This window comes from Callorhinus ursinus, unplaced genomic scaffold, assembly GCF_003265705.2.
Source record: "Callorhinus ursinus isolate GAN/ISIS: 27379988/994484 unplaced genomic scaffold, GSC_fseal_2.0 scaffold25, whole genome shotgun sequence".
Lineage (NCBI taxonomy): Eukaryota > Metazoa > Chordata > Mammalia > Carnivora > Otariidae > Callorhinus > Callorhinus ursinus.
The window spans coordinates 19008488-19028193 of NW_027397087.1; the positions used below are offsets into that span (position 1 = coordinate 19008488).

Here is a 19706-nt window from a genome sequence, read left to right on the forward strand (position 1 = left end):
CCCTCATTTCAGCTACTTGAAACATATCAGAGTGGAGCCTGCCCAGTGCCATCTACTGCTGAGGGTCTGACCCCTAGCCCCCTACAACACAACTGATTTTAATGAAAACCGAGCATGGAGACTGAACACATGTTGGAAGCCTGCATCCAAATGCTGCCAGATATCTGGAGAGAAATTGAAAAATTCATGTAACCATGAGAATGCTTTAAATTATATGTTAGGGAAGCCGAGCATAACCTCAATTTGCCATTTTACTTTTCTTTTGGGGCTAATGGTAGGGAAAAGAGGCTTCTTTAATTTAAACCTGTCTGATCATGTTTCTTTCTGAGTTTTGCAAATCTTTTAATAAGGCAATAACTGATCAGTGTAAAAGCTTTCATTATTTGTGGTGAGTTTCGGCATCCAGCCCCTCAATATTTAATCTGTATAATTCCTGTTAATGTTTTATTCATGCTCACCAGGGAGGTTATGAGGGCAATGTTAATTGCATAATTTTTCCTTTGTCTAAATACGAACACTTCTGTTTGTTTCTCACTTGAAGAAGAACTTGGTTTTTCTTTCTTCTCTCTCTCTCTCTCTTTTAGCTTTTCAGGTTGGGCTCATGTCTCAGAATTAAAATCTAGGGTCCATTAGGCGTCATTCATCTGTGAGATGAATTCTATATTCCATCTATTGATTCCATCGTGGGTGAACATTTGCGGGGTTTAGGTAAGCACTAGCTAGTGCTCTAAATAGGACTTACATTATTTCTTCAATATAGAATGAAAATGGAGGGAAATATCTTCATTTGAACAGCTTGGGGGAAAACGTTTCATATATTAAGAGCTGCTATATGTAATACATGTAGTTTTCTGATAAGTGAAATGAAAATAAGTATTCTCCATGATATTGATCCAATGAAATACATTTAATAATTCCAAGTCCATTTGCCTTTGAATGATGCCTTCTGGGATGGAGATATTTTTCAAGTCAGGGACATTTTATGATAATAAATAGCAAGTAGACCTATTTTTTTGTAGTGAGTTTGCTAGAAATTGTGAAAAAGATGTTAAGGGAAGATTGTAGCTCCATTCCACCCCTGAAAAGAATCTTGACAGTTTCTGTCCCTGGTAATATCTGTACCTCAGGGTGTCTTATTTATATGGATACCTATTAGTAAGCTATCTACTAACCACTATCTTTTCATTGCAAAATCCCCTGGCCTTTGCTTAGTTTGTGTCCTTAGTTTCTCTATGCATTTTGCTTGAAGCCCATGCTATTAGTGACATTGCACATTCTAACTTTATTCCTCCTTTTTGAATAGTTATTTTTCTTAGTCTCCTTTGGAAGTTTCGTCTGTTCCTTAATGTGAGAGTTTGTTAAGGATCAGAGGTGGCATTCTGCTTTTGCCCTTTTTAATTCTCTGTCTTGGTGAGCTCCTTCGTTTTCTTGGCCTCTTAGAGCATCTCTATTTAGATACTGATCTTTGAGTTCCCATTCCATGACGCTTGGGATTTCCACTTGGATTTTCAAACTCAACATATCTAAAAGCTCTTGTTTTCTATAGAACGATATTCTCTCCTATGTTTCTCTTTCATTTATCCTTCTTTTGCTCACTTAAGCCTCAACCTTGACGGCAACTTTGGCTTCTCTTTTTTCATGATCCTTCCATATCTACTCAGTCACTGTTTTTGTTCTACCTCCGTAAATTCTGTACAACCGCCACCCTCCTTCCTTTCTCTGTTCTTACTACCTCTCAGAATCGGTTCTTAAGACTTCACATTTGGATATTTTTTTTTTTTTTATGGTGCAAAAAGGTCATTTTATTAAAGCACGGGGGCAGGACCCGTGGGCAGAAAGAGCTGCTGCCAAGACTTCACATTTGGATTGTTGCAGTAGCACACATAATATATTGAGATGGTAACTTTTACCTTACTGCTTATAGAATTTTTTATTCTCCCTATAGCAAGACAGCAACCTAATTTTTGTGTTCTCTGCCTCTGGAAATTTTGTGAAAGGGAGTGGGTATGGCAAAAAGAGAAGTTTCCCGTTAACATCCAACCAGGATATTGTTTGCAAAACCTCAGCTCATTGAGGAGAATTATTTTGGATCACTCCAGAGTGGTGGGGGGAGCTAGAGATGAATGCCTGAATTTGGGAGGTAGAAATGGGTAAGGAGGAGTGAAGTTTTTTTAGAGAATTCCTTTTGAGATAGGAAGAGTGTGGGGTTTGGTAAATTCCAGAGTCAGGATCATCACTCTGTTGTCTTTCAGTTGAGTTGCTGGGATTTCTGATGAGTAAGGCTGGGGTGATAGCTGTACCAAACCTTAAGAACTGCTTCTCTAGCACTAGCAGGCATTAAACGTTTCCAGTGCCCACTGTTTTCTGTCTTTTAGGAACATGCAGGCTTGGAGAGTGAACTCATCAGTTGTATCAGAGCAGTCTGAAGACTGGAGAGTCCCTCCCTAAGTGCTTTGTATAGCACAAAGCCCCCCAGGATTCTTGCTTGACTTTAGGGTGGGGGTATTAACTAGAGTATAGGCTAAGCTACTGTAACACAGAGACCCTAAGATCCAGAGGCTAAAACAATTTATAAATTCTTTGTTTCCCCTCTCTCTTGTAATAGTCTGGAAGTAAATGAGCTGTTTGGGTCTGGTAAACAGATCTGCACCACAAGGGCATTTAGGATTCCATGTTCCATCCATCTTGGTACCTCCCCATCTCCTAGAACAAGTTGTTAAAATCTTACGCCATGGCCCCTTTGGGCAATCTGGTGAAGTGTATGAACTGTGTCTCAAAAAAAATGATTTTAGGAGTGCCTGGGTGGCTTAGTTGGTTAAGTGTCTGATTCTTGTTTTCTGCTCAGGTCATGATCTCACGTTTGTGAGATCAAGCTCGGTGTCAGGCTCTGTGCTCACTGAAGAGTCTGCTTTAGATTCTCTTTCCCTCTCCTCCCTCCTGCTCATGCTGTCTGTCTCTCTCTCTCTCACTCTCAAATAAATATAAGAATCTTTAAAAAATGATTTTAAATGCATAAAAATACATAGGGGGATTATAAAGAATATAAATCATAACAAAATATAGTTGTTAAAATAATAAGACAAATTTATGATATACTAATGCATATGCTTCTTTACTGATTATTAAATGATCTGTTGGTGTGTCCAATATTTTAGTTTCAAAATAATGATAGACATAAATTGTTACTTCATGGTATTTATATAAATGTAGTGTGATATAAAAATATCTTTGGTTTCTGAGGGTGATAAGGTCACAGATACTGTGAACGCTACTGTGGTTTATTGCCTACATTTGAAATGAGAGAAAAAAACTGAATTTCAGTTACAGGTTTCTGAAAATAAAGATGTAATTTCCCATCCCAGTTTTTGGACCCCCTGATTTCTATCCATGGACCCTTTGAAGACCTGTCAGCCCCAGGCTAAGGATCTTGTTTTGAAGTGTTGAAGCTGGCTCACCTCCATGTCTATGCTCCAGCCTTAATAAAAGAGAAAAAGAGAGGTTCAGGGAAAGCGATCTTGTCTTTATGGAGATGAAGATATGCCCATCACTTCTCATGGTCCATTGGCTTGAACCTTGTCTTATGGTTATACCTAGTGTCAAGAGAAACTGTGTTAGGGGGTCTGTAATCAGGTGGCTGTGTGCCTGGCTAAAATTAAGGAGTTTTACTACTAAACAGGAGAAAGAGAGAATAAATACTTAGTGCCTACTATAGGAGTATAGGATTCCCAAAAGTATGCCTGAAATTCAATTTTCTACCAGCCAGGCTCAGAAGAGATTGTGTGATTTAGAGAGGATTATTGTGAGGATTAGCTACAGTGTGTTCAAGTGGCTGGTAAAGTGTAAGTGCTCAATAAATATTCACTGAAGCTGACTTGCATGTGACCAGGGTCTGTTAGAGGAATAATACACAATGGGAGATAACATATTGGAGTTCCTGGGATGATAAAGAGTCAAAGATATTTATGTTTAAATTCATTCATTCATTTGTTCATTTAAGAAATATTTATTGAACTTTGAGCAGACACTGTTGTAGTTGCCAGAAAAATGGCAGGTGAGCATTATTAAGTCCTTGCTCTCAGAAATCTTTCATTCTATGCAGGGAAAATAGAATAATAAATAAACAAACAAAATGTAGGTTGGGGCAAATGATATGAAATGAGATGGGGTAAAGGTTATGGTGGAATGCTGTGATAGGCAGAATTAAAAGATGGTCTCTAAGATACCTGCTCCTGGTTACACTCTGTATAATCACCCTCATCCACTCCCCCAATTTAAATGTGAATGCAACCTGTGAGTAGAATGGAATGTGAATTTTGTGATTAGGTTATGTTTTATGGCAAAGCTAGGGAGATTTTGAAAATGTAATTAAGTTCCCAAATCAGCCGATTCTGAGCTACTCAGAAAGGACATTATTCAAGATGGGCCTGACTTAGGTAATAGCCCTTAAAAAAGAGGAACTGGGCTCTACCTGAGGTGAGAGAGAAATTCTCTTGTTAGTTTTGTGAACTGTGTGTAGAAGGAAACACAATGGCAACAACCTGAGGGCAGCCCCTGCAAAAGGAGAGCAGCCTCCTTCAGCTACTAAGAAAATAGGAAACTCAGTCACAAGGCTGCAAGGAAAATGAATTCTGCCAAAAATATGAATGAGTTTGGAAGTGGATTTTTCCCCACTCAAGCTTTCTGATGAGAATGTAACCTACCCAACACCTTGTTTGCAGCCTTGAGAGAATAAGCTGTGCCCAGATTCCTGTCTCAAGAAACTGAGAAAATAAATGCCTGTTGTTTTAAGCCACTTAGTTTGTGGTGATTTGTTGCATAGCATAAAAAACTAATACAAATACCATTTTAAATGGGATGGTGAGGAAAGGCCTTTCTGATAAGATGAGTTTGAATGGAGACTTGAAGGAAGTGAGAGCAAACTGTAAGGATATCTGGGGGCAAGAGCAGAGGAGTGGCCATTCTTGCTGGTCTGTGGAGAATAGCCCAGAGACAGGCATAAGTGGAGGAGGAGCAAGCACGAGTTAAGTTGGAAGAAGGTGGGCGCTTGGACTAGGAATTTGTGGTAATGGGCATCAGATTATGGACATATTTCAAAGAAAGACTAACAAAATTTGCTACAGGATTAGATATGGAGTGTGAGAGGTAGAGGATTGGAAGGCAAGCTCCAGAATGCAGTTGCTATTTACTGAGTTGAGAAGACTGGGGTAGGGAGAAGCAGGCTTTAGGGAGCAGGCAAGAGTTTGGTTTTGGACATATGAAGTTTGAGATGTCATCCCAATGAATTTGTCAAGGGCAGGTGTATATATAAATCTGGAGTTCAGGAGACAGGTTGGGATGTAGAGAAAAATAGGAAGTAACAGCAAATAGATGTTATTTAAACTATGAGACTAGAAGAGATAACCCAAGGTACAAAAATCATAGAATATTGGGCCTGAAAGTCACCTTAATTGATTATTTTTCAGATGGAGAAACTCTAGCCCAGAGAGGTAAAGTGACATTAGATCTGTACTTAAGGGCACAGAACCAGTTAGTAGCAGAACTTAACTAAACCCCCAGCTTTTTGATTCCCAACTCAGATGATTTTTACCAAGGATCACAGGTTCCTTTTCTTTTGCTTTCCTGGAGCATTTCCTATACTTGGGAAAGTTACAAAGTCAACAAGTCTTGACTCTTCTCCTTCATGGGGTTGCAAGTCCCATATACAGATCTCTGAGGCATCCTTCCCCACCTTGGGTGTCACCCCATAAGATGCTGATTAGATTTGGTGGCTGTAGGAGGCTGGGGCTCATGTAACAAACGAAAATATATGCTGTGATGTCTATAAACCTCACCCCATCAAATTAATAATGAAAAGCTTCCCATCAAAGCCCTTCTTGTGCTCAATAGCCTGTGGCACATTTGGACTCATCAATAGATGTTCTACAATATTACAACTTGTTTAAATCTTGGTAAAGTGGTGTTATGTACTATTGTTATTGACTTCCCTTTTCTAATTACCATCCAAAGGTGACGAATGATATAGCTCTAATGACCACATTCTTGGAGAGTGAGTGGCTTTGGGTCTCAACTCATTGTGTCTTAGCTGTTCTGGAGGAGGAGACCGTCCCTGCTAAAAGCAGATCAGCTTTAGCAAGGCCATCATCATATTGAGGCCCAGGTGATGTTTGAGACCATTCATAGAGGTATTTCTGTGGTGTGAAACCAAAGATTTTAGAGTATCTGTGTGAATGTAAGGCATGGTAATTGCAGGAATCCTAAGGCATGTGGAGCTAGCTATAACCCAGGTGGGCAGAAAACATAACTTTTTTTCTTTTTTCTTTCTTGTAACTCACCTTAAATTTCTATTTTGTAATTTCAACTTAAATTTCTGTTTTGAGCCTCCATTTTGCTGGGTTGGCAGAAACATAATCTTCCCCCTCCCCTTTCTTGTAATGGAAATCTAAGTTTTGGGGAACATGGATTATGTGGTACCCAAGCATGGCAGGATGGCCTGTGGACTTTGACGTTGTTAAATACATTTGTCTACTGAGATACTAATTTTTTCGTCTGGTCCTCTGATATTGGTTCCCACATAGTGCCCATGAGATTTTCCTTTTTACTTTCATGGCTCCTTCAAGCCTAGTGGCTCTCTGTTACTCCTGTGTGTGGTCATTATTCCATCCTTTCCTACTGTTCTGGAACACTGAGATCTCTTTGGGGATCCCTAAGGTGCCTGATGCCTGGACTCACTGTGCTTTCTCCCCTTTCTGCTCCCTGAGCTCTGCTAGGGCCCTGGCTTCTTGTAAGGACCAACATTAAATTTCATCACTTTCTGTCCTCTGGGGAAATCTTTTATGGTCTCTCTCAGAAGCCCTCACACTGCCCAGATCCCATTTCTCTCCAAAAAATTTTTTTTAAATGACCGAAGTCCTCTCCAGTACCTTCAAAGTTTGGGTTTTGGAGTTTAGAGCTAGGAAGACCTTTTTTTTTTTTTCAGATTTACTCTAAGATAATAAGCACAGAACAGTTAATTACGTGTTTTTGTAGAGGGGATGATGGGATGAGGAAAGAAAAATGGGAAAGGACTGGGAGATATGAAAGCGATTTCATTCATATAAAAGCAGTCATACCACAACAGGGTACTACTGGAAGCTAGACTTGCTTTTCCCTTCTATGTCCCTGGCCAGCATTCTAATAATTGAATATCACTTCTTGTGCTGGATGGTAGGGTCTATGGTTAGTCACGTAGAAGTAGACAAAAGTATTTCAAAAATATATTGCCTCTTGAGAAGTTTTAAAAATTCTTTCATTGTATATTTGTAATTTAGTAATTTGGTAATGATTGAGCCGATTAAGTGATGGCTTCTTTTCTTGAATTCCAATCATGCTTTATTCTCTACTTTCTTAACTTCTTTTACAAGAGAGTTGAGCTCTTGACCAGCAGAACCTGTTTATGATTTATCTCTGTATATCCAGCATAATGTAACTACATAATAGGCACTCAATAAATTTTTGAATGATTCATTACTTGGGTCCCAAGAAAAGAAAATGTAGGAATTAAGTTCATTGATGTAGAGGGCTATGGTTTTAGAGGTGTCATCCATTCAATAATTTTATTTACTATTTATCAAATATTTATGGAACACGCATAATGTTTTAGGACCTGTGGTAGATCTTTGAGATAAAAAAAATTAGCAAGATGTGTCTTTGAGAGGTTTATTTTCATAGAATTGACCTGTTCCTAACTGATCTTATAAGCTGCGCAGAATCCATTATATGTATGTAACTTATTTTAACATGTATTCTCTAGACACTTGTGTTGCTTCTAATCTTTAGCTATTTTCAAACAATGCTGCAATGAATAGCTATATGTAAACATCATTAATACAAGTACATGTATATATGTAGGGTAACTTCATAAATTGCTCTTCATAGAATACCCTCATTAGTAATATATGACAATTTACATCTATTTTTAAATGTCTTAACCTTGGTTTCTACTGGCCATCACGTTAGGCTCTTTAATTTGTTTATCTGAAGATTTGATAACATCTTCCCCCCTTCTATTCTCAGGTCTCACAATGAACAAAAACATTAAATTCTATAGATTGGGTCATCATTTCCCTACGTGTATGCTGTGGAGCACTAGTCCTACAAGATATTATAGAGTCCAGTGGTCACATAAATACCACATACCATGTCTGCTTCTTGCAGAGTTACAAAGCACTATAGAACAATTAAAAAAAAAAACCAAAACTTTTTTTTAAAAAAGATTTTATTTATTTATTTGACAGAGAGACAGCGAGAGAGGGAACACAAGCAGGGGGAGTGGGAGAGGGAGAAGCAGGCTTCCCGCGGAGCAAGGAGCCTGATGTGGAACTCGATCCCAGGACCCTGGGATCATGACCTGAGCCGAAGGCAGACGCTTAACTGACTGAGCCACCCAGGCGCCCCAAAAACAAACTTGTTTAACTGTGTTTAATTCCAGTGTTTCCCAAACCAATTTGGGAATCGCTTTTTAAAGTTATTAATATCTCATAACGTGTACACAACACACACACTCACACACACACTTTGAGAAAACTTGGAGGGAGTATTAACATTGATGCCCTACTAAAAAACTCCTCACACATTTTCAGAAAGGACATTACTCTTTTCTTAAGGTAATTTCTGAGGTTCTGATGGATGAAGAGTTCTCATTTCCTTGCTTTGAGTGGTTCTGTTTCACTTGTAGACATATCCATGATTTCCTGGTTTGTGGCCACCCAATTGGTACTGAAAGATATCTCCAGTGTGGATAAACTCGAAATGACCTGTTTCGTCTCCCAGATTGAGAACTGGTCACTGTTGTGTTTTCTTCTTTTTTTTTTTTAAATTTTTTATTGTTACATACATTACATCATTAGTTTTTGGTGTAGTGTTCCATGATTCATTGTTTGTGTATAACACCCAGTGCTCCATGCAGAATGTGCCCTCTTTAATACCCTTCACCAGGCTAACCCATTGTGCTTTCTTCTTATGAGACTCTACTTAAAATCATGGAAACTTAATAGTGGAATAAAATGAAACTGAGCAAGCAAACCTAGTTTCACAATATAGTAATTTATAGGATGTGTTTTAAAAATGGTTTTGTTCTCTAATAAGTTTGAGAAATGCTGCATAGTATATCCCATTTTTGGAGATTCACAATGTATTAAAAACTGAGAAATGTTTCCATAAATTAAGGTTATTTAAATTAGCATTTTCTAAACTTATGGAAATAAGTCTTTGTCATGTTGTATTAGATTGGACTGAGGTTCTACAGAATATGCTGGAGGAAATACTAACTAACTGACCTCATATTTCAGGGATAAGATAAAAACTCAAAGAAGTGAAGCTACTTATTCAATTTTATCAAACTCAGTTTTCATTAGTTTAAATTCAGTTCTGCCTATTATCTTTTATCTTTTTGTTTCATTAAAATCCCCCAAACCCTGTGCCATGACAAAATATATCAAAGAGGTTAGGAGAAAGCCAAATTTAAATACCTAGGCTGTCTGATATTTGCTACTGAATTGCCTAAACAATTGTGTTATCAAGGGTGTACTCCCAAATGTCATCATTTTAAATTTGTTTGAATCCAATTGGCTTTTCAACCAAAGTTTTGTTTAATTTTTATTTATTTATTTATAAAAATATTTATTTATTTATTTTAGAGAGAGAGAGAGCATGAGCAGGGGAGGTAGAGGGGAGGGAGAGAAAGAATCTCAGGTAGACTGCACTGTGTGTGGAGCCAGACATGGGGCTCGATCTCACTACCCTGAGATTGTGACCTGAGCTGAAACCAAGAGTTGGACACTTAACTGACTATGCCATCCAGGTGCCCCAAAGTTCAGTTTTTAATAGTTCCACTGTATGTATTTGCTTTTTAGCTTTAAGACTCATTATTTCAGACACTGATCATCCTCTTATTTGTCCTTTTCATAGATGTTGGCTTTACATGTTACTTGAAACTTGATTTAAGTTTATATTGATTCCACTTCTATTTAAAAAATTTTCTTGGTCTTAAGTTCCACTGAACTTCTGCCCCAACATTTGTAGGAGAAAATAAAACTGCCCAGTTTCTTCTATCATGTCTTTTTTTGGGGGGGTGGGGATTGGCAGAGCCGGCTGAGGCTTTATTCGGGAAAAGACACTTGAACTGGCTTTTAGTTGGGGGCATGAACAAGAGAGGGTACCAGGGCAGTAGACTCCCCCCAAGGGTAGGCTGAGGACTGGGGCTGAGTCTTAGGTGGCTCTTCTGTTCCTGATGCTCCCCGGCACAGCTCCTTACCCCCAAAGGCTCTATGGCAGCCACAAGAGTGGGGAGGCTGGGAGGGACCACTGTGGTTGTTCACTTGGACAGGATATCAGACGACTCGGACACCAGCTTCCCATTACGGGTCTCGATCTTCTTCACGACCACAGCCTTGGAGGAGCCGCTGTGGCTGAAGGAACCAGCAGGGCCAAAGCTGGACTGGAAGGAGCTCAGGCCATAGTTGAGGCCAGGGCTTGTGAGGCCCCCATAGGCTGAGCTCAGGCCATCTGAGTAGCTGCTGGTGGTCTTAGTATGGATACTTGTGTTCTGCATCCCAGACTCCAGCCGGCTCTCCTCACCCTCCAGCAGCTTGTGGTAGGTGGCGATCTCAATGTCCAGGGCCAGCTTGACGTTCATGAGCTCCTGATACTCGTGTAGCTGCCAGGCCATGTCCTGCTTGGCTCGCTGCAGGGCGGCCTCCAGCTCAGCCACCTTGACATTGGTGTCCTTAATGGCCAGCTCCTTGTGCTGCTCTGCATCAGCAATGCCACCTCCAGGGCAGCCGTCTGGTTTTTGAGGGCCTCAGTCTCAGCCTGGAGTCGGCTGATGCTCTGGTTCATCTCAGAAATCTCCGTCTTTGTGCGGCGGAGGTCATCCCCATGCTTCCCAGCCAGTGTCTGCAGCTCCTCGTACTTGATCTGGTACCTGGTCTCGGCCTCAGCCCGGCTGCGGTTGGCGATGTCCTTGTACTGGGCCTTGACCTCGGCGATGATGCTGTCCAGGTCCAGGGAGTGGCTGTTGTCCATGGACAGGACCACTGATGTGTCTGAGATCTGGGACTGCAGCTCACAGATCTCCTCTTTGTGCAGCTGCCTTAAGAAGCTGATCTCATTGGTTAGCCCTTCCAGGCAGGACTCCAGCTCTACCTTGTTCATGTAAGCTTCATCCACATCCTTCTTGATGAGGACAAATTCATTCTCCATGTCTGCCCACTCTTTGCTCTCCTCCTCATATTTATTCTTGAAATCTTCCACCAGCGCTTGCATGTTGCCAAGCTCCACCTCCAGCTTCAGCTTCTCCTGACCCAGGGTGTCCAGCTGCCGCTGGAGGTTGCTGATGTAGCTCTCAAACATGTTGTCTGTTGTTCCAAGTGGTTTTCTGCTGCTGTAGGAGGCTCCACTTGGTCTCCAGAATTTTGTTCTGCTGCTCCAGGTGCCTCACCTTGTCAATGAAGGAGGCAAATCTGTTGTTGAGGGTCTTGATCTGCTCCTTCTCTTGGGTGCACACAGCTTGGCTGTTGGGGTCCACCTCCAGCTTAAGGGGGCTCAGCAGGCTCTAGTTCACTGAGACAGCTGTGATGCCCCCCACGCCCCTGGCCCTGCTGCCGTAGTCCCCGACCACACTCATGCTGCTGCTGCTGCCCACCTGGGAGAAGGCAGAGGAGCTAATGCGGGAGCCAGGCCCGCTCATGTAGGAGTGGCTGCTGAAGGCCCGGGGACCAGAGGTGGACATTTTATAGGACTTCTGGGTCACCCTGATGGACATGGTGGAGGCCGGAGTGGAGGCTGGAGTGGAGGCGAGTAGGCTGAACCTGACAGGGGTTCCAGAAGGAGCAGAGAAGCTGCTTCTAGGTCCTATCATGTCTTTCTGTCCAAATATTCATCCTTTACTTCATCCACCAATAGAATTTATGAACACAGGTGCTAGGCATTGAGCTAAGTGTCACAGCTGACACAAAGGCAAATATACATGATATCTGACTCAGCGCAGTTAGCATCTAGCTGAGAAAGGAGTCCCTCTGGCTGAGGCTCTGCATGGTAAAGGACCAAGGCTACTGTGCATGGCTGCATTGAGGGTGCCTGCACAACTTCAGGGGACACCATCTACACAGATGATGACATAGTGATTGTGCCACATATGTATAATGCTATGGAGTTGTGCCACCCAGGGGCCCTGTATGAGGGACATGTGCTAGGACTTTATTCTAGCACCTTTCTGTTGGAGTTTTCAGTTTGGCTCTGGGAAATCACTTGTGGGTGAAGTTAGAGTAGGAGAAATGGCTTCTGTTCTGAACAGTAGAATTCTGCACATGCTGGAGGAGTCACCATTTTTTAAGATAGTTCTAAGCTGAAGAGATACACTGGCTTCAGAGCCAGTTTGAATATGACTGAAAAGCTGAATTTCACCTGTGACGTGGCTCCACCTGTGAAGTCTTTGGACAGTGAGCCAGGGAGTGCAAAAAACTTGTTCTGGACTGGAATCAACGTGGTAGGTGAAATAAGAAAAAATCACAGCTTAAAGTCAATAACAGATGAAGCTAGAAAATTCCCAAATATTGGAAAGTTCAGACATATGCTTCTAGACAATAACCCATGGATTAAAGGAGAAATCACGATAGAAATTGGAAAATACTTTGAATTGAATGATTTTGGAAATTTTGCATATCAAAAGTTGTGGGATATAGTCAAAGCTTTGCTTATTGGGAAATTTATAGCTTTATGTGAATATTTTAGAAAAGATGGGAGGCTGAAATCAATGAGCTAGGCATCCATCCTAAGAAGTTTGAAAATAACAGCAAATTAGACCAAAGAAAGCAGAAAGAATGACATTATTAAAGATAAGAGTAGAAAGTAATGAAGAGGAAAACAAAAAACAAACATGCAATAGAGAGGATCAAGATGGGCAACAGCTGGTTTCAGAAGAGGCTAATAAAACTGATAAGTTCCTAGTGCAGACATGGTGGGGTGGGAGAGAGAGAGGGAGAGAGAGAGAGAGAGAAAAAGGGAGGGAGAGCAAAAGGGAGAGGGAGAGAGGGGGAGGGAGAAGAAAATCAATGTTAAGAATAAACAAGTGGTTATTTGAGATCCTACAGATATTAAAATGATAAGAAGCTCTTACAAATAACATTATAACAATACATTTTAAAATTTAGGTGAAATGGACCCATTCTTAAAGAAATGCAATTTATTAAAAAAGGTATCAGAAGAAAGGGAAAATCTAGATAATTTTTTAACTATTAAGGGAATCAAATGCATAATTAAAACTTTCACCATAAAGAAAACTCCAGATCAGTAGTCAGTAAATTATATCAAAACTTTAGGAACAAAATAACTCCAGTCTTACACAAAAGAGAGAATATTCCTGACACACTTTTAAAAGTGAGCATAAGGCCTATCTCATTCATGGGTAGACATTTAAGAGGGCCTAATCAGGGGAGCCTGGGTGGCTCAGATGGTTAAGCGTCTGCCTTCGGCTCAGGTCATGATCTCCAGGTCCTGGGATCAAGCCCCATATCAGGCTCCCAGCTCAGCAGGGAGCCTGCTTCTCCCTCTCCCTCTGCTGCTCCCCCTGCTTGTGCTCTCTATATCTCTCTCTCTCTCTCAAATGAATAAATAAAATCTTAAAAAAAAAAGAGAGCCTAATCAAAATATTAGCAAACTAAACCCAGAAATATATAAAAAGGAATGAAAGATTGGTTTAGCGTCTGAAATCAATACAATTCACTTAGAATAAGTGATAAAAAAGTGACCATTTCAATAGATTAAGAAATTACATCTGATAAAATTTAATATTGGTTCATAATAAAAGCTTAGCAGATTGAAAATAGAGGAAGATTTCCTTAATATTATCAAGGATAGCTATAAAAAAATCTATACTTCATGGTTAGAAGCTCTCCCTTTGAGAAGGAATAATATAAAGATCCCTAGTATCACAACTTCTCTTCAGTATTGTACTGAAAATGCTATCCAGTGCAAAAAGTCAGGAAAAACAAGGGAAAAAAAAGGTAAATAGATTGGGAAGGGAGAAATAAAGGTGTTACTCAAAGGTACAAAAATGTAAGGTAAATATTGAAAAATCAATTGTATGTATATATCTGCAATAAACAGCTAGAAAATGAACAAAAATATTTATGATGCATCAAAAATGTGAATAATCTAGGGACAAATCTGGGAAATGATGTGTAAGACATCTATGCAGAAGACTATAAAACATAACCGATAAAAATTAAAAAGAAAACATAAATAAAAGAAAGGAAAAACCATGTATATAGATTTGAAGACTCAATATAAATAAAGGTGTTAATGCTCCCCAATCTAAAGGATCAAGAATAGTCAAGGCACTCGAAGAACAAGTCAGAAATTAATGTTTAATAAGCACATAGAATGGTGGGATATAATAGAAAGTTCAGAAACAGGCCACACATATATGAACATTTAATTTATAACAAAGGTGGTACTCCAAAATAGTTGGGAAGCTTAGTTTTATTGTTAAATTATGGCGGAACCGATGAAAAAAAAAAGAAATGGAAAGAAGGAAACTTGACCCCTACATCCTGCCATAAACAAAAGTCAGTTCCTGGTAGAATGTAAATGTGGATGTAAGAGGTAAAATAGTAACATTGAATAAGATAACATATGAGAATATCTTTATGGTGGAGGGTAGGAAAAGCACTAACTATAAAAGAAAAAGACAAAATGGCTAGATTAAAGTTCAGAACTTCTTTTTATTATAAGGGAGTGAAAAAGCAAGAAGATAGTTGCAATAAACATGAAAGGCATATTCAAAACATAAGAAAAAAAACCCCGAGAAATTTAAAAACAACCTAATAAACATATGAATAAGAGATTTGAACAGGCACTCTATAAAATATAAAATTCAAATGGCTAAAATATATATGAAATTTCCCGAATTTCCTTAGTAGTAAAGAAAATGCAAATTAAAGCCATAAGAAAATTCTACTAGTCATCTTACTGAATGGCTAAAATTAGTAGGACTGACAAATGCCTAGTGGGGATATGGAGCAAGGGGAGTCATATAGAAGTGTATATTGGTATGGTCACTTTGAAAAACAGCTTGGTATTATCTATTAAAGTTGAAGAACATGTATTCTATTACCTAGTGCACATGTGCACTAGGAGACTTAAATGAGAATGTTCATAGTAGCATTACTACAATGGCCCAAACTGAAAAACACCCAAATGTCTTAACTAGAATAGATACAATATATATATTGTAGTATATTAATACAATGAAATTTTACACATCCATAAAAATAAATGAACTATATATAAATGCAACAAATGGATGTCTTTTACAAGTATAATGCTGAATTTGAGTGAAGCTGAATTTGAAAGCATATCTGCATTGTGACTCCATTTATGTAGAGTTCAAAAAGCAGGCAAGGGTGGGGCTGTGGTGTTTGATAAAGTATTTTTTGATGGTGAGACTTGGTAAGCAGGGATTGCCATGGAAACCAGACAAAGGTTGCATTTGAGGAGCTCTAATTGTTGGTGATTAGGAGGAGGGGGCTTTTGGGATTCTGGCAACATTCTGTTTCTTGACTGGGGCAGTGGTTGCATGGAACATCAGTCATAATTCATTGAGATATGCATTTCTAATTTTGTGTACTTTCCCGAAAATTAGTGAAAGAGAAAAAAATATGCATATATCCTTTTACCCAACATTTCCACTTTTAGTTATTTATTTCATAGATACAATTGTGATATGAGTGAAATGAAGTATGTAATAGGATATTCTTTGCAACATTGTAATATCAAAAGATTAGAATCGGCTGAAATGTTCTTTAAGAGACTAAATAATTTATGAAAGACCCATACAATAAAATACAAAACAACTATAAAAAAAGAATGATAAGGGGCGCCTGGGTGGCTCAGTCAGTTAAGCATCTGCCCCAGGGTCCTGGAGTCAAGCCCCGCATCGGGCTCCCTGCTCAGCAGAGTCTGCTTCTCCCTCTCCTGCTGCTGCTCTCCCTGCTTGTGCTCTCTTGCCCTCTCTCTGTCAAATAAATAAATAAAATCTTTAAAAAAATGATACAGCATAATATATACTTCCTGAAAAGTTCTTCAAAGCCAAGTGAATGGAAAAACAGGGTTCAGAATAGTATATAGAGTTTGCAACATTTGTGTGTAGGAAAAATGCATAGGGTGTTTCTAAAAGTAGTAATGGTGATTTCCTTTTGAGAGAGAACTATGTGGCTAGAAGACAGGGAGGGAAGAAGAATTTCTTTTCAATGAATATGCCTTTATGTACTTTTTGAGTTTTGTATGTATGTATGTATCCCTTAGTCTCAAACTTTTTAAGAAAGATTTATTTACTTGAGAGAGACAGATAGCTCAAGCATGTAAGTTTGGGGGAGGGGTGGAGGTAGAGGGAAGGAAGCAGACTCCACACTGAGTGGGGAGCCAGAGGTGAGGCTCCATGCGGGGCTCAGTCCCATGACCTTGAGGTCATGACCTGAACCGAAATCAAAAGCCTGGTATTTAACTGTCTGAGCCACCCAGGTACCCCTCAAACTTTTAAAAATAAAATAAAGTACTAGAAAAACAGACAAGAATCACCCCATAGGCCAGTAGTTTTACAGATGTAAAAACAGACTTAGGAGTTTAAGAGACTTGTTTGAGATCATTCAGCTAATATGGAGTAGAGCTGGAATTTGGTCCCAGCCTGTGTGAAAGTCTATGTGAAAGGAGATTCAGCCTATTAATAAATAAGTAAATACATATAGGAGCTTGTTGGCTTGCTTAGCTCAGTGTGGACCATTTTGGAAACCTCTAATGAACCAACAATGCTAGGTGCTTCATGCTAAAATTACATTTAAAGTTATTATGTGTGTTATATATAAGTGATGAATCACTGAATTATACTCCTGAAACCAATATTGCATTGTATACTAACTAACTAGAATTTAAATAAAAATTTGAAGAAAAGGGACGCCTGGGTGGCTCAGTCGGTTAAGCGTCTGCCTTTGGCTCAGCAGGCTCCCTGCTCAGCGGGGAGCCTGCTACTCCCTCTTCCTCTGCTGCTCCCCCTGCTTATTATGCTCTCTCTCTGAGAAATAAAAAAAAAAAAACTGAAGAAAAAAAGCTATTATGTGTTTTTATAGTTCTTTGGATTCCATTAAATTTGGTGAGGATGTGGAGAAAGGGGAACCCTCCTACACTGTTGGTGGGAATGCAAGCTGGTGCAGCCACTCTGGAAAACAGTATGGAGGTTCCTCAAAAAGTTAAAAATAGAGCTACCCTCTGACCCAGCAATTGTACTACAGGTATTTATCCAAAGGATACAAACATAGTGATTCAAAGTGGTACATGCACCCCTAGTGTTTATAACGTGATGTTCACAATATCCAAAGTATGGAAAGAGCCTAGATGTCTATTGACAGATGAATGGATAAAGAAGATGTGGTATATATATATATATAATGGAATATTACTCAGCCTTCAAAAATAATGAAATCTTTCCATTTGCAATGATGTGGATGGGACTAGAGGTTCCACTAGAGTGAAATAAGTCAGAGAAAGACAAATGCCATATTTCACTCATATGTGGAATTTAAGAAACAAAATAGATGAACATAGGGGAAGGGAAGGAAAAATAAAATAAGACGAAAATAGAGAGGGAGGCAAACCATAAGAGACTCTTAACTGTAGGAAACAAACTGAGGGCTGCTGGAGGGGGTGGGGGGTGGTGTAATTGGGGGATGGGCATTAAGGAGGACACTTGAAGTAGTGAGCCCTGAGTGTTGTATGCAACTGATCAATCACTAAATTCTACCTCCTACCATACACTATAGTGTATGTTAATTAAATGGAATTTAAATTTAAAAAAGAGGTGCCTAGTGATAGTTGCTAAGTAAAACAAAATGGAAATAGGGTAGACATTTAGAAATTAAGGTTTTCTATAGAAAATTCTAATACATAATACTATTAGCTTCTCTTAGTTTTCTGATTTCCTGACAAATTGGGCCCAGTTGTTGTGTAGTGGTTTGACTATATTTTACTTTATGGACATATAATTTTTTAAATTTTATAACAGCTCTATCTCTTTGATGAAAGTTAACATATTCTTCTCTACAACCTTATGCTTTGTTTTATTTATAGCATATATCAGAGTCTGTCTCCTACATCTTCCACCAGTTGGTACCAAATTCTAGCCCTTCTGCTTTTAAGATGTTATTTGGATATTTCTCACTCTCTACCTCTTCTTCTAATCTAAGCCTTCTGGATATTTAGTTTAGACTATTGCATTAATGTTTCCACTGGGTTTTCTTCATTTATTTACTCCATCTTTATTGAGTACTTACTGTGAACCAGATCTTGGGTATACAATGATTAATACAGCATGGTCTGTCTTCTCAAGGATCTTGTGGCTAACTGAAGAAGAAACATGAAAACAGAAAACAATATGAAAAGGTCTTCAGTGGAAGTATGGACAAGATTTTACGGGACCCCAGAAGGGGTAATGAAGAATTGAAGGTGAGAAGTCAGGGAACAGTGCCCAGAGGAAGTGATGTTTGAATGGAGTCTGTGAGGATGAGAACTCTTCATTGAATGGGCAAGAATAATTGCAATTTAGGGAGAAGAAATAACTTGAGTAAATTCAGGGAGGTATGAAAGGACATCTTCTCTATTCATTATGTGGGATATATGGCATCAGCCACTCAAGTTATTTTGTAGAAAGAGAAATTAGATATGAGATCTGCTGTTTAAAACTTTCAATGACTCACCAGTTTCTTCAGAACACAGGAAATATTCCATGGTCTTAAAGCACGCTTTCTAGTTTTCCTTCTTACAGCTGTGCTTCCCTTCTTACAATGGGCTACATCAGTTTGGTTAAGTAGGTATCCTATTTCCACAGCTCTCTCGCTCTCTGTATGGTCTCTGATTAGAGTTGTTCAAAAGAACTTGAGAACTTTGGCAGGTAGGAGAGAAGGAGCAGTTATAACTTGGGGCAGTTTGTCATGGTCATAAACAGAGCCTGGTGGGTTCTGCTTGTCCTTGTTCTCCTCCACCCTCTGTCTAGCTCATCTTCCCAGTTGCTGCCCAGCTGGCCAATAATGATTTCAAGTCTATCAGACCCTTGACTGTGGAGGTGCAGAGGCGCTGACTCTTTAAAAAGCAGTAGATTGGAGCACCTGGGGTGGCTCAGTCCATTGAGTGTCTGCCTTTGGCTCAGGTCCTGATCCTGGGGTCCTGGGATTGGGCCCCACTTTGGGCTCTCTGCTCACTGGGGGGTCTGCTTCTCCCTCTGCCTCTCCCCTCACTTGCGCGCTCTCTCTCTCAAATAAATAAATAAAATCTTAAAAAAAAGAAAAGCAGTAGATTGATTCAGACCTCCCCACAAGTTCCTCCTTGTGGTTTCATTTTCATGGCTGCCTGGATTGGTTTCTTGCATTTCCCTTTAGGCTTTGGTCTGTCCTCCCTTGCCAGTGTTCCAGATGGACTGCCTAACGACCTTTCCTCTGACCTCCTGACTGCCCCCACCAGACTTACTTCCTCAATTCTTCCCATATTTGTGTAAAGTCTGATTCCTAAAATAAATCCCGTATTCCCATAATACTCTTGGTGGCTGTGAACCGTGACTGTTACAGGAAGATTTCCTAAATAGGACACAAACTGTGATTAGAATACTTCCTTCTTCTAGCATGGCA

The 19706-nt window shown here is 39.6% G+C and overlaps 1 pseudogene; it reads right to left on the minus strand.

Moving 5' to 3' along the window:
* Positions 1–10351: 10351 nt before the first annotated feature.
* Positions 10352–11800, minus strand: LOC112833261 (keratin, type II cytoskeletal 8 pseudogene; annotated as a pseudogene).
* Between the last annotated feature and the right edge of the window lie 7906 nt (positions 11801–19706).